Genomic DNA, 14,344 nt, shown 5'->3' with positions numbered 1-14,344 from the left:
TGAAAGAAAGGAAATGGGAAAACTTAATATTTCACATATGATATTACTGAAATCCCTTTGGCAATTAATAACTTCAGATTATGGAAGTTGATCTTTTTCTATATTTACATGACATTTAATTTACTTTTATATCTCCAAAGTAACCAATAACTTTATAGGTATATTTTAGAATTTATATCATTTAGTAGGAACTAGATTATCATAATTATTGTATCAAATGTCTTCTGAGACCATTTTAACACTTGAAGAAAAGTCAATTCTGTTCTTAAATGTATCACTAAAATTAATGTATTCGGTCTTATAGAAGTATAGGTAGGTGACATTTCTTATCTGAACTCTCACTGGGAAGAAAAATCTGATCTTCAGTTTGTTTTTGCATTTTCCAGATGCTCAATGAGTTCTAGCCAAATAATTTGGACTTATGTTAATTAAAAAAACAAAACAAAACAACATGAATAAACACTTTTAACATATTATGGAATAACTTATTTTTCTGATTATAGTTGAATTCTATTTAGGTATTCATTTTTATATGGTAGAGGCTTTTTTGTTTTCCTTTTTCTTTTTAACCAAAAATGAGGAAGAAGGAAAGAAAGGAAGGAAAGAAGAAAAACAAAAAAAAGAAATAAAGAAAACTAAATATACTTGCCAAGAAATCAAAGGACTAAAGCCCAAAGTGATTAGAAGGTGATTACAGAATCAAGAAGTAAAATTAAATTTTTTTTTAAAGTGAGGAATTGTAGATCAGTGATATACTCTGTCTCCCAATCTCTTGCTTTTTTTTTTTTTTATTCTGCTATAAATAAGAAAATTTAGGGGCTATAATCCTAGCCTCTGTGACAACCTAGATAATCAGTATGGCTAGTTCTGAGCAGGGTAGGGTGAGCTAAGTGGTTTAGTTTTATTATGTATTGTGAGTTTAGCATCCTAATCATCAATGTTATAAAATAAAGACATTATAAAAAACAAAACAAAACAAAAATAAAGACATTAAAATTTGACACTGACATAATTCTTGAATAGTAGAAACCCTCGGAGTTGAACTAAGGAAGACTTTTTCAGTTCCTTCTGTTAACCTTATGAAGAGTTAAGTTAGATCACAAATGAGGATGATAATCAAACATGTATGATGTGTACAGGGCTGCGAATATGGAAGAAAGTATTTAAGTATAATTTTACATAGCTGTGAATATAATATTCATAGATGTATATTTAAACCAATACATTGATAATATGTTATCATCCTAACCTTTTCGGGGTGTGACTACCTCTGTTATAATATTTTACTCATTTTTCTTATTTCTTAATGTAGGTACTTCCAAAGATATTAAAACTATTCTCACTTTTGGTAGCTTTTTGGAGGTGAAAATCTTGCCAGTTAGCTTTGTTTGTAAGATACCTAAGCAGTTCATGGGACTTCAGTTTTCTTACATCCAGTTTATCTTTTTTTGTCTTGTACCCTTTAGTTTAGAGAAACAAGAGGTGATGATAAGGATGTTGCAAATAATAAAACTAAAGAAAGTTTCAGGTTTAATTTCCTGCTTCATTCTTTTTGGGGTGAATCATGTGGTTTTCTTGTCATGCTGAAATCTTTTCATCATCTAAACATATGAGCTTAGGTAAAATTGACTAATACGTATCCATAGTGAAAGTAAGCATTTCAAGAGGAACAATATAGATAGCTTTTATAGTTCTGTTAACAAAAAAGCATCGGGAAGGATTTGTCAGAGAGCTAGCTCTAGATGACTTGCATCAATATTTGATTAGGTACATTAGATGGAATAACTCTCAAATGATCAGAATAAACATGATTATATCTCAAAAACATGGTATTAAGGCATTGTTGGGGTATCTGAGTGTGTGTGTTCAAGGGTTTCATTACCTACAGGATAATGAAGTATTTCTTCCTCCGTGAAAAAGACCATCACAGTTTTAGCCGATGTGCTACATCAGAAGTAGCTTTAGAATACCAAGTTTGAATTAGGCATGGTGTTCAATCTCAGTCTATGAATTATAGATTACAGATAGCAAATGACTATTGAGATTTTTGGTTCAAGAAAAATCAAGGAAAAGCAAAATTAGAAATAATTTAAAATTTGAAATCTGTCTTTAAAAAGTTGATGGATTAGCAGTTATATGCCACATAATTACAATGTCTCTAGAGAAGTTGAACTTAAAATGAAGAGGAAAACAAACAAACATGTGCCTGAGATATGCTTGAAAGACTCAGAAGCAAACATTTGTGACACAAAAAAATGGAAGGATTTCATTTGTTTCCTTTGTATATGTCATTTGGACATTTGAGTTCATTTTCTTTTTGCATTAAAAGTCAAATTTTCTTTATAGTCAAAGTCTTATTAAACTCTTGATGTAGATTCAGTCTTATTTGATTGGTACATAGTAACATAACTGTGCCAGCATTAACTAATTAGGTTTTGTATTCAACTATTCTCAGTAATTCAGAATGATGCTCACTGGCTGAGTTCAAGAACATCTGCCTATTTTAGAGCAGTTTTTGACATAAGTAGCTTTAATAATAAATAATATATTAAAGATATTTAGCAACTTCTATAATATATATATGTAAAGTAGACATAGACAAGTCATAATATGTGTTTAAAGTATAAATGTACATACATGTATGCATATATGATGTATGTGTCAATGTATATACCCACATGTAATAGCTTGACGTTAAGAAATAGAATGGTCCTTTCCACAGACATACACTACCAACACTGAAAGACATATTGTATTTATTATAAAGGTCATACACACTCTAAGTTAAACTAGTAAATGTTCATTGCTGCTAACTTTTGTTCAATTCTGCATTTAGCGTAATTGTCAAGAACCATCACAAGTTTGATGTAGCTTGAGAAAGCATTTAGCAACCGAGTAAATTGTAATGAAATGTGGTACGAGTTTTCTTAGTTAAGAGCAACCCTAGGTCTTCATCAGGGAAAGAGTGAATAAAAAGATTTATGTTCAAATCACATGTTTTAAGCATTTCTGCTAAGTGCTAGTTTGCTCTTTGGTGTTTAGCCTGAAATTTAAAGCACTGAGGATTAAAAGGATTACAACATAATCTTAAATAATCCTAAATGTCATTTACAGAGAGATACTTGTAATAACTAAATAAAACCATGTGAAAGGATGGCAGTATTGTCAGGCAGCATCTGTAACATAAGCAGTGCTTCTGTCACCTTCTCTTTCCTCATGGATACGTCAGGCATTTACAAAGCTTTTCAATAGAAGTTCAGTTGAGAAAATGGTTGTAAAATAATTTATAACAATCAGTAATTTTTAAACATCTACTATCTTTTTGTTTCAAAGTTGAAGGAAAAGTTTCACTCAGGTTTCCTTCCTTCCTTTGAACATAAGGCTCTCTGAGCTAAACATTTTTGAAAGTCTGGGGAAAAGGAGTTCATGATATGGCTATCAAATAAATAGATGACACACCTCTAAAACATTCCCAGCTTCCAAGAAGCTGCCCTCTTATTAAATATATGATGGTCCCAAGCACTGTAATTAATTCCATGCCTTTTAATTTAGCACTAAAATATTCTTTACTCCTGTCATGTAAATTAGTTTTGCCTCCTCAAAGAATATACGAAGATAGAGACTATATCCCATACTGCATTTTTAAACCAGAAGACTGGAAACCTTTTAACCAATTCAGTGGTTACTGCTAAGGCTAAAATTGCATTGCTTCAGTTAAAAAAAAAAAAAAAAAAGAGAAGAAATTCATTGTCATAAAAAAATTTTAAGAAATTGTGTCCACAATATAGGCTCTGTATTCCAAGATGATTTCTGGAGTGTCATCTCTAGTCACTTTTTAAAATGGGGGTTAAGAATAAGAAAAATACTATCTGTTTTCTTGGTCATTTTCATTACAACAGTAGTTGATTACTCATTTGAAATAATTAAACCTTTTCTCAGAGCCAGATGGTGACTAGGCCTCAGTTTTTCTGAGTTTCCTTTCAAATAAAATTTTCAAAAAATTTCACCCATGAACATGCAGCAGGCTCATCTACAGATTACGTGATTTAAATAAGATAATTCTACTATTAATGAATTATGGTTGATTAGAACTGTATCAATTGCCTGCCTTAAAGGCAGAAAAAAATTAAATGACTCAAGAAGATGAAAGTCTATTTTTTTTCCTCTCACCACCAATTTATAACCTCAACAAAAACCATGGCCAAATTTCTTGGATTTGAGATTCTTTTTTTTGCATTACACGGGCTCATTTTTAACGTATAAAAATATCTCAAGGAAGCCAATTCTGTCCCTAAAAGTAAATCTCGGAATAGATTTATCATTAGTTGTATTTCTTTTCTGACTTTGGATGGAGTCTTCTGACTATGATGTATATTAAACATATTCATGTAATATTTTCCATGGATATGCTTTACATTTAAACATAATTTGATAGCTCTTCCTGATCTGAATATGTCTTAGCTTAAAATCTTTAAGTACTACTTAAATTTATTAATGCGAAGATAATTTAATAACATCTTGGAAAATGTCATTTTAAGCCAAAAGGAAAACTACTGGTATTTTGCTTTTATCCATTTCCTTCTGTTAAAAGTGATGGTTTAAAATAAATCTGAGCTTTTATCAATTTTCCCTTTCATTTTTCAATGCTTGTAGTTAGACTAAATGCAAAAGGATGATTCTTCACATTCATATATGCATTAGATTTCGAGTAAAGCTGGTTTCACTTTGGAGAATTACTCACAGTATCTTAAAAGGCATGGCATTAAAAATAAACCAGAATAAGAGCAGCATTAATGTCTAATACAGTTGGTTTTTTAGTTTTTTCTTGTCCCCAATCATTTTATCTACTTATTAGATATTCATCCATCATTCAGAAGGTTCAGTGGAGAGAGCGCAAGAGTCTGGGGACGTGTGTTCCAGTTTTGGCGATGTCAGTTGTAACTTTATGTAGAACCCAGGGTAGGATCCCTCCTCCAGCTTACAGTTTTTCACAGCAAAGAAATAAGAGAGAAGCCTTTAACTCACCTGCCTCCCATCTGTGTTAAGGTTAAAGTGAAACAGCCCTGTATTTGAAAGCAACTCCAAAGGACTGATTTTTAACATAAATAAGATGGGGTTGTATTCATCTTCTAACCACATCATCTCACAGTACTTTGAGAACAATTCCAGATGTGGATTTTGGAAGAAAATGGGTAGGAGAGGTATGCCTCTGTGAAATGCAATTCAGGGTCTCTGTACTCTCTGTACTACCTTATGAACTTAACCAAGAGACTAAGATTAAATATACCATTGAAAATCTGTTCATTCATTGTCTAAGGATATATGTCCTCAAACATTACTGAAATTATTTTTAATATCCTAGCCTATAAGTAAATAGTATAATTAATGTAATATCTAATCAATACAAGTTATTTAATTAATGTCATATCCCAGTAAACACTTTAAGAAAAGCATTTTGCCCTGAAAGCCTCTACCAAGCTATTGAGAGCATCTTGCAAAGGGGAACTTAGAGACAAGTGCAGCTACTATGCCCCCAAATGAGAGACAACAGTAACTCTTTTTATTCCCCTACTTAGATATCAGGACAACACTTTTTTTCTGATTGAAGGGGAAGGGATATTATTTTGATGATTTTGGCTTCATTTTTTACCAGTGGGATTTCACAGAAGAATTTTGATGAATGGAATGGTATAATTTTTTATAATTGGGGATTTCATTTAGGAATATTAACGTTAAGGGTGTATATAAGACTTACTGCAAAGGAGAGAGCCTGGAGGCAGGAAATAAAATTGATTGCAGAAATCTAAGGTGAGACCCAAAGAGCATGTTAGCTTGACTGATGAAAAGAGAAACAGAAACAAGTCCTTGGATGGCAAGTACACCCCTCAAATGAAGAACATGCCTGTTTGTTCAGACCATGTTACTTGGAAACCACTGTCTTTTTTCTGGTTCAACTTTTGAGAAGTAATAAAGATCTCTGTAAAAAACAGGTATAATCTCAAGTATAGAATTAAGATACTGATACCTTGGGTGTATTATCAAATAAAACAATAGCAAGCTTATGTTGCCTGGTGATTCCATGAAGCATGGAAGTCTGTGAGGATATGGTCTCATTTGCACAGCTTCTTTATTATACTAACTACCAAAGGACACAATGCTACCTCACTGTCTTCTACCTTACTGTCTTCATTTGTTTTTAAACTCTCATCAAAGCAGAATGCTACTGGATGACAGTAAAGATTGACAATAGCCATACTAGTACCTTTTAGTCCCAAATTAGCCAAGAGAACCAAGATTTTAAGGTTCCAAAATAAAATAAAATTAATCAAAATTAAAAATATAAAGAAAAAAAAGAGAAAATGTCAACTTGTCTTCTTATACTTCTAATATTTTAGCAGAAGAATGGATGTGAGTTACCTAATGGGCTTATGTCACTGGTTAGCTCACTTCACATTGCCTTCTGGAATAGCTGGCTCTGTGTGCTCAAAGATAAGAGTTGTCCATTTGGAATAAATTCTGGATTTTAGTTTGACACCAGGCTAAATGCAACATGCCATTCTTCATTTATTGACATCATGATGTAAATCCTCTCCTCTTATGGAACACACTCTGTTTCTTGATGTTTTGGTAGAGCTGGTGTGTTGGTCACTGAGCCATACATGGGCTAACAGTGCATTTCCCCATGTCTGCAGAACCAGAGTGAGGCTAGCTGAGTTATGTGGGGTCAAACCTGGGCCTTCATAACACCCACCTGAGCAAAAGCCACCACTGCCAATGGGGGATTTCATGGCATCAAAGTAGAATCATCAAGTGTTATGGTTTTTCCATTTGTAATTTTCCTTTTGTAAAGTACAAAAGATATTACACTGATGCTAGCAAGACAACATTCAAACCAATTTATTCCTTTTTCATATCTGTTTCAAAATTCTTATTTTAAAGGAGAACAACTGTGTTTATTTCATGATGAATATGATTTCTTTTAATAGTAAATAGGCTTTTTCCAGAAAAAGGAACGATTTAATCCCTAAAGCTGGTAAATAATAGATGGGGCCAATAAATGGTATGACATTTTATAGCTTGTCCATGAGGGTGACACAGGGTGAAATAAAATTGAGTGGTTTTGGATAATGTAGGATCACTGGCAGAGATATAGTTGATGCCATTCAGTTTTTAGAAACATAAGGTAATGAGGCTGGACCTGAAAGCAAGAGAAAAAAATATATATTCACAGCATTTATATGCCACAAGTCACTGAGCAGGGAAAAATCTGGGCAGTGGTGAGCAAAACTCTCAAACCTCAAAGCAGTGTTTAAAGCAGTATAAGAAAATAACAAAGCAAGCATCCATAACAAAGGTGTGAAATTTACACAAGAAAAAAATAAGTTTAAAATTAAAGGAAAATGCCAGCATTCATACAGAACTGGAGAGGCCACTTGTAGAATCTATGCAGCCTCTCAATATATTGAGTTAAATATGTTACTAAAAATTTAGTAGAAAATAAATATTCAAGAGCAAGGCTGTAAACACTGCAGGACAGTTAAGGATTCTCGGTGTTTGAAAAGGAGAGGAGGCTGTTTTTTTATCTTGACAGAATGTTGAGAAATGATCTAAGAGAAACGATGAAATGAAATGCCTGATGGTGGGGAAGGATCAGGAAGGAAGCTGTTAAACTCTTTTCAGATAACAGATCAGTATGAGGTGATTTGACCAAGGGAGGCACATTCACTTGGAGGCTTTAGATGAATTTCTTTTTAGTGGAGAGCTATTAGATCCTTGGCCTTCATCCCACCACTTTGCCTAACATTTTATTTCCAGCACTGGGAGAAATTCTAAGTCTGACTTCCTTGGTGAACATGTGCAAACCAAAAAAAATTTACAGTGGAGAAGTTAACAAATGCTGCAAACAGCCCCAAAAGGGAAAGAAACATTGATATTGAGGATTCCCTTCCTGAGTAATATAGACCTTGATAGTTTTTAGGGATTTTTTTTAAAACTTGAATTTAAACAGTGCTTCATTTTTCACAATTCTCACACCCATGATCAAGTAGAGGAGAAGCTTCTGATATTTGAGATCTGTGATAGATTTGAAATCAATTCGTGGGAAGGGAGGTTATGAACACACTCTTTTGATGTGTAGGATGACTGATGAGGGTGGCAGGAAATTATGTGAAACCCTTCTCTTTTGACAGCTACACTGGAACATTTACAACCGCAGATGTTATTTGTCCATCAGAAAGGAAAATATTTGTTTCAAGCCACAGGCATTTTCTACCACGATATCAAAATGAAATTCAACAACAATTTAATGTTTAATGTGTAAGAAAATAAATATTTTGGGGGGGCCCAAATTCTAGAAAGCAAATAGATCCCACAAAATATAACTAGTGACATGAAAAAAATGGCTGGCCTCATTACGAACAAATCTGTCCTTTTGCTAAAGTAAGGATTGTTCTATTATTAACATAGGAAATCTTAGATGGACTGCACATAATGCCACATTATTCATAAAAGCATTGCTGCCATCTGGTGGCTAGTTGGCATTTCAACACTGACTTTGCTGATTTGATTTGGCTGGGTGCTTTGGAGAGGTATTCAAAAGAGGTCTCTATTTATGTTGTTAAGCTTAAACCTGAAATCCCATGGCCCTAGATGTTATTCATCTGATGGCAGTCCTTTCTCTCTGTCCTGTCATAGAATGGAGGATTCAGGGGAGGCAATGACACACTTGTGTAATTTTTGTCATGAACATGAAAGTATATTTTCCATGACTTATCTAAGGAAGTTATTCTTGGCTGTTATTGACTGATGAATTTTATCAACACTCATTTCTGTTAGAAAATAAATATGTAGTCAAATATTAGGAAGATTTATTGAATCTAAAGATATACTATATTGCTTAAATAAGAATATATGTGAGATGTTGTAATCCCTCTTTTGGATCTAAGCATGAATTTTTTTTAAGTTACCACTTACTGAGCTTGATTTTGGAAATAACATAATTTACAGCGTCAAAAGAGAGAAATGTGTAGGGCTTCATAAAATACAAGATTTCTTCCCAGTCATTCAATTGTTATATTGAAGAAATCTGATTAATTGGTAATGACTCAGAGACTTACGAAGTCATCTTTCTTCATGGATTTACAAGTTAAATGACAAATATTCAGCTCATGCTGTACTTTTTATCAAAAATATAATAGTTAAAATGTAATTTAAGGAATTTTGATGGTTCTTAAGCATCAGTGAATTAACACATTCTTAATCAGAAGCAGTAGGGTTATCTTGGCAACTTCAGTGTATGTTTTGTTTCTAATAACTGTAGAATGTCTCATTGTATGTAATGAAAATCCTGATCCTTAAAGTGTATGCTTATATAGATCACAAGTCTTTAAAGATTATAGGAGATAATGAGTTAAAATTACCCCAGGAGGAAAGTTGAAGTTCAGTCCTGAATTCTCAGGGATGATATTTAATAGTCAATACTCAGTTTCTGCCAGCTATTTGCCTACATCTTTAAACCACCTTATAATTTAGTAAAAGTCAGATAACAAAAGGCCATTGCACTAACTTGGGAGAATCATAATATCAAATGCATATTATCTTTGCAAAAAAATTTGTAAATGCCTGTTTTTAAAGTAAGGCTGTGGGTTTTATTTTTAAATTCTTGGTTAAGATTTTCACTCCGTGAATGCATACTTGATAATACCCTCGATAACTACCTACTTTTGCCACTTAAAATGTTTTCTCCCTCAAAATATTTAATTTGACTCATGGAAGAACATTGCTAGTTTTCCCTGGGAAGATCGCTTAATCCCCTACCCCTACCCCTGTCTCTATTTAGGAAGAGGATATGAAAAACAACAATAAAACCTTAGAAAGAAAGTAAAATCTATAATGATTATGCCCCAGTCTCTTTCACCTATAAGTATAAAATTTCAAGTAAATTATTCTCCTATTCAACTTGGATACAACCCTATAGTGGCTTCTAATGGCTCCGTAATAGAGATGGTAGCTATGGTCAGGACGCTCCAGGCTGTAGTCATAAGTTGCTAATGTTTGTTTCAATAACATTTGCTTTTTGGCAGCTTTTACAGCTACTTAACACTAAATTCCCATTTAGCCAGGAGAATCATTCACATACAATAATGAATGATGTCACCTTAAATCCTTTAGTATGTAATTGCTGGATGTTACATTTTATAGCAGGGCATTTAATGGTGTATTTGTTTATGCTAAATTTTATGACAGTGACAGCTGTATCTCAGTGGAGGAATGATCCATTCCTTTCATAGGAAGCTAGGTTTGAATTCTCTTTAAACAAACAGTTTTGCCATATATGCCCTCTGGTTTAGGCAGGGTTCCCCCTCAAACCAAAGTTAGAGACTAGGAATTTTGTAGCAAGTAATTTATTTGCGAGGTGTCCCAGAAAGCAAGAATTCAGAACTAGAAAGAGTGAAACAGAGGAGAAAAAGGCACTACAAGGAACGTTATTGAGTGGGTCAAAGTGGTTAGGATGCTTGTCAGAATTTTCACCCAAGGATTAACAGAATGAAGCATTTGTTCATCAGCTTCTCATCCCTTTGGTTTAGGGTCACCTCGGATGGGATAATATCTTTAAATCTTCTTGACTTTTAGGCTGCACATGTGTGTGTATGTGTGTGTCTGTGTGTGCACCAAGAAGGCTCTTTCAGGTGTCCTCCTCCTTAGACTAGAGAATATCAGTGACAGAAAGTGAAAGATACCTGGTGCATGCTTGAGGCAAGATGAAGTCAGGACAAAGGAATGTGAAGCCCTCACAGAAATGTTTACACCAGCTACAGCTAGAGTCACAGGTAAAGCCAAGAGGATGTGAGGCAGGACACAAGAAGTATGTGATGCAATTCACTCCTTGCTATACTCAAATTGACTTGGACCTCATGTTAACCTTAATCCATTTCTGAATATTCCAAGATGGTGGCTGGCCTCAGTTTCTTCAAAAGAGGTAGTAAAAAAGTTGTGGTGGTATAAGTTACACTCCTTTACTGCCACTGTGTCTGAGGTCATATTTGCTATTAATCATCTACTTCTTGTACCACTCATTCTAGATTTTCCTCACCCTCAGTCAGGACTGCAACTAGTCTGTTGTGTTTGCCTTATGAGGTGAATCAGACTTTCATACCTGACGGATTTGAGCCCTTAATTTTTTGACAGTGCCAGCCTCTGTTTGCTGCAGTTGACAGTTCACTGCTCTCACCAGGCACAGAAACAACAAGACACATGTCAGTGAATTCCCCGAGTTCCTGAATCATTTCTCCAACTCCCATTGTACAGAAGCAACTTCACCTTCTCATTATAATAGGGCCAGTTATCCTCATGATTATAGCAGGTATTTTATTTGTCTGTTGGTCCACTGCTTGAGTATCCATAGTTACATAGCAGTGATTATAACTTTAAGTTCAGTGATTCCATTACTAATCCTTGCCAGAAGCAAACTTCTCCCCCATCCCAAGAACAAGAATTTTTAATCTAGCAGAGCCAAAGCTGCAAAAGTCAAAAGTATCAATGCTGCAAATGGGTTACTACAGGAGCTACTCCTGCTTCTACCTCTTGGTCCTTAGACTCATATAATCTAGCTGTTGGGGACACTGTAACATATATCAGATAATGATTCAGTATATATATTGCATCTTGCAATACAGCACCCTAACCAAACAGGGTCTAATCCCTAAGCTATCACCTTAACTGAGACTTTAAGAAGTCATTCCATTATTCTATTAGGTTGATTGCTACCAAATAATATGTTATTTAGTAAGAACAGTGGATCCCGGGATCCACTTTCAAAGGAAGGGCTCTGATACAGTGAATTTGCTATCAGGCACCTGGTTAGTCTCTTAAGGACTCAGTTGTGCTTCTGCTGCTGGAAGACTGAGCAATCAGCAGTGGTAGGAGTTATATCATCCTTGGTTAGAGGGAGCCATGGTTTGGCATCTGTGCATAGTTTCCATCTTTGCTACTAGGGCCACTCCATTCATGAGTGTATTATACAAGTTCCAAGTGGCTAAAGACAAAGGTTAGAGGACTTCAACTGATTAAGTCATCTGGTGTACTTACTCTCTGGTAGACATTAACACATGAAGATGAAACACAATGATTTGCATGTCCTGTGCCTACTCCCATGAGTCCACTGACTCCTTTATCTCCAGCCTTCCAGACTGTTTCCTTCCAGGCCTCTGACCAACAAGCAGAGTCATTCTCCACTTTCCAGAAATCAGTCTATATGCTTACCTCAGGCTGCCCTGCTCTCTACAGAGTGAACAAGTCAAGTTTATTTCTTATATTTCTCCCCATGGGAATATTTCTCCTCACCACTTTCCTGCAGGCTCACCCCAGGGTCGGCCTATGGTGCAGCTGCAGTTCATATTTTTGGTGTTCACCAACATACTGAGCTGACCCATTCATGAATCAGGCTTGAGTTTTTTCATCCTTCATCAGTTGGCTTTTAGGAACTTCCATGAGGCCATAGGTGCAAGCTCAGGGAGAAGCACTACTCCAATAGTGACAGATATAATGGGGCTTTGAGCCATGTGTTCATGTAACTTACTTAGGCCCTCTGGACCTGCTTGGGCCAAATTCTAAATATAGCATTTCCATTCATGGATTGTTGTCCAATATTATTATTCAATGGATTTGACAATGCCTGGCTCATCATGGGAGCTGAAGTCACATAGTCACTTGACATCTTGTGATCAGGTGCTCAGTCTGTTCTAACCCAGTAATAGGCCAGGAGCTATGTTTTAGGTGGTGAGGATTTCTTTACTGAAGGAAGCAAAGCCTTCCTCCACAACCCTGGGGGTCTTCATTGTGAGGATCTTTTTATAAACTGCCACAAACTCCACAGCAGCATTATACTGTAATTCCTCATTGAATTTTCTGAGTCATATGACTCAAGAGTCAAAGAGCTTACACCATAGCCTGAGCTTGCTGCAGGCATTGCTAAGTTATGGATAGCCAGGCTGATGTGTGAATGACATCCAGAAATACTCCTGCTGCCTAGTGTACTGACTCACCTGTCATGGAGGTCCAGGACTTGTGATAATATCACTGTTCAAGAATATCTAAGAGCAACCCAGATTCTTGATTGTAAACAAATACAAGATTATTGTTTTAAACCACTAAATTCGGGGCTAGTTTGTTACAGAGCAACAGCTAATTGATACAAGTAATATGCCTACAAAGAAAATTCAATGGCTTGATTTTTAGAAGAAAAAAATAACATATTTGAAAGTAAAATCCAGCCAGTATAAAAGGCCTTTGTAAAGGTTGTGGAAACCCAGTTCATGGTGTCAGCTTCTAATAATTAACTACCAAGCACTAGTTCCTTACAGGGTTGTAGAGAAAATGCAGGTAGTAGCATTTCATCTCATCATGTGTCTTTTCTATTACTCAGTTTGTTTATAGAAATAGCCGCCTAACAAAGTTAACTTCCAGGAAAGATGCCAGGTTACACAGAACCATACCAGAGCCTCAGAATCACTTTGGGCTTTCACCCAAAGTTTTTGCAACATTAGGTGGAGGCAACATAATTTGGCTTGAAAAGTTACAAGAGAAAAAATCACAGCAAATGCTCATGGAACAGTATGTTCAGAGTCTTCAAGATAGTATCTTTCTTGGCCTCTTAAAAATCAGAGACTATTGTATATTTATGCTATTTTTTTAAATGGTCTGGATCAACAGGACCCAGGGTTGTCACAGGTCATTGTTAGGCCAGCAACTATAGAGGTTCTAACCCAAAATTTGAGCCGTAAGACATAAGACCAGATAGAGCTACAGTTGGAAAATCTAAATATAGCTGAAAAGTTTTGGCACTTCAAGAGTTTCTGGGAGAAAGAAAAGAAATTTGATTTCTGTGCTGCTGATGGAAAAGCTTGCAGATGACCTAAGAAAATTATATTTGTCATATTTTCATTGCAAATGGTATTTTTTATTTGTTCCTAAAGGTTGAAAATGACCTTCATGTTAAAAACCATTAGTTAGGAAAAAGCATGAAGTCCATGTTGCTTTGCATTTTGGAGTTAAATATTCTAGCAATTCCTTTAATTTTGAAAAATATACACATAGAGAATGCTATTATTTGTCCTCAGAATTTTCACAGGATATTTCAGGTCAGAAGGTGTTTATTTGTGCAAGGTTAACATGTGATTCCCAGACCTACCTTCATCGATTTAATTTTTAGTTTCTTTTTTTCTTCCTAAAATATGTAAATAAGATGGTTTAATTCATTTATTTCTTTCTGTTTTTTTTTACATAATTAAACCCAAAGATAAGCATGGTATAGTCTATGTTAAAGTTGCATGATACTAAGAATACT

General features: G+C 34.9%; 1 protein-coding gene across 7 annotated transcripts in view; it reads left to right on the top strand.

Moving 5' to 3' along the window:
* ARHGAP15 (Rho GTPase activating protein 15) overlaps positions 1 to 14,344 on the top strand; it is a 623,182-nt gene that overhangs the window by 132,338 nt on the left and 476,500 nt on the right. The gene's annotated exons all lie outside the window — the stretch shown is intronic.

Source organism: Delphinapterus leucas, chromosome 8 (genome assembly GCF_059928025.1).
Source record: "Delphinapterus leucas isolate spDelLeu-1000000601 "Yukka" chromosome 8, BTC_Dleu_Yukka2, whole genome shotgun sequence".
NCBI lineage: Eukaryota > Metazoa > Chordata > Mammalia > Artiodactyla > Monodontidae > Delphinapterus > Delphinapterus leucas.
The sequence above is the reverse complement of the archived record's forward strand: the minus strand, read 5'-3'. Positions and strand labels throughout refer to the sequence as shown.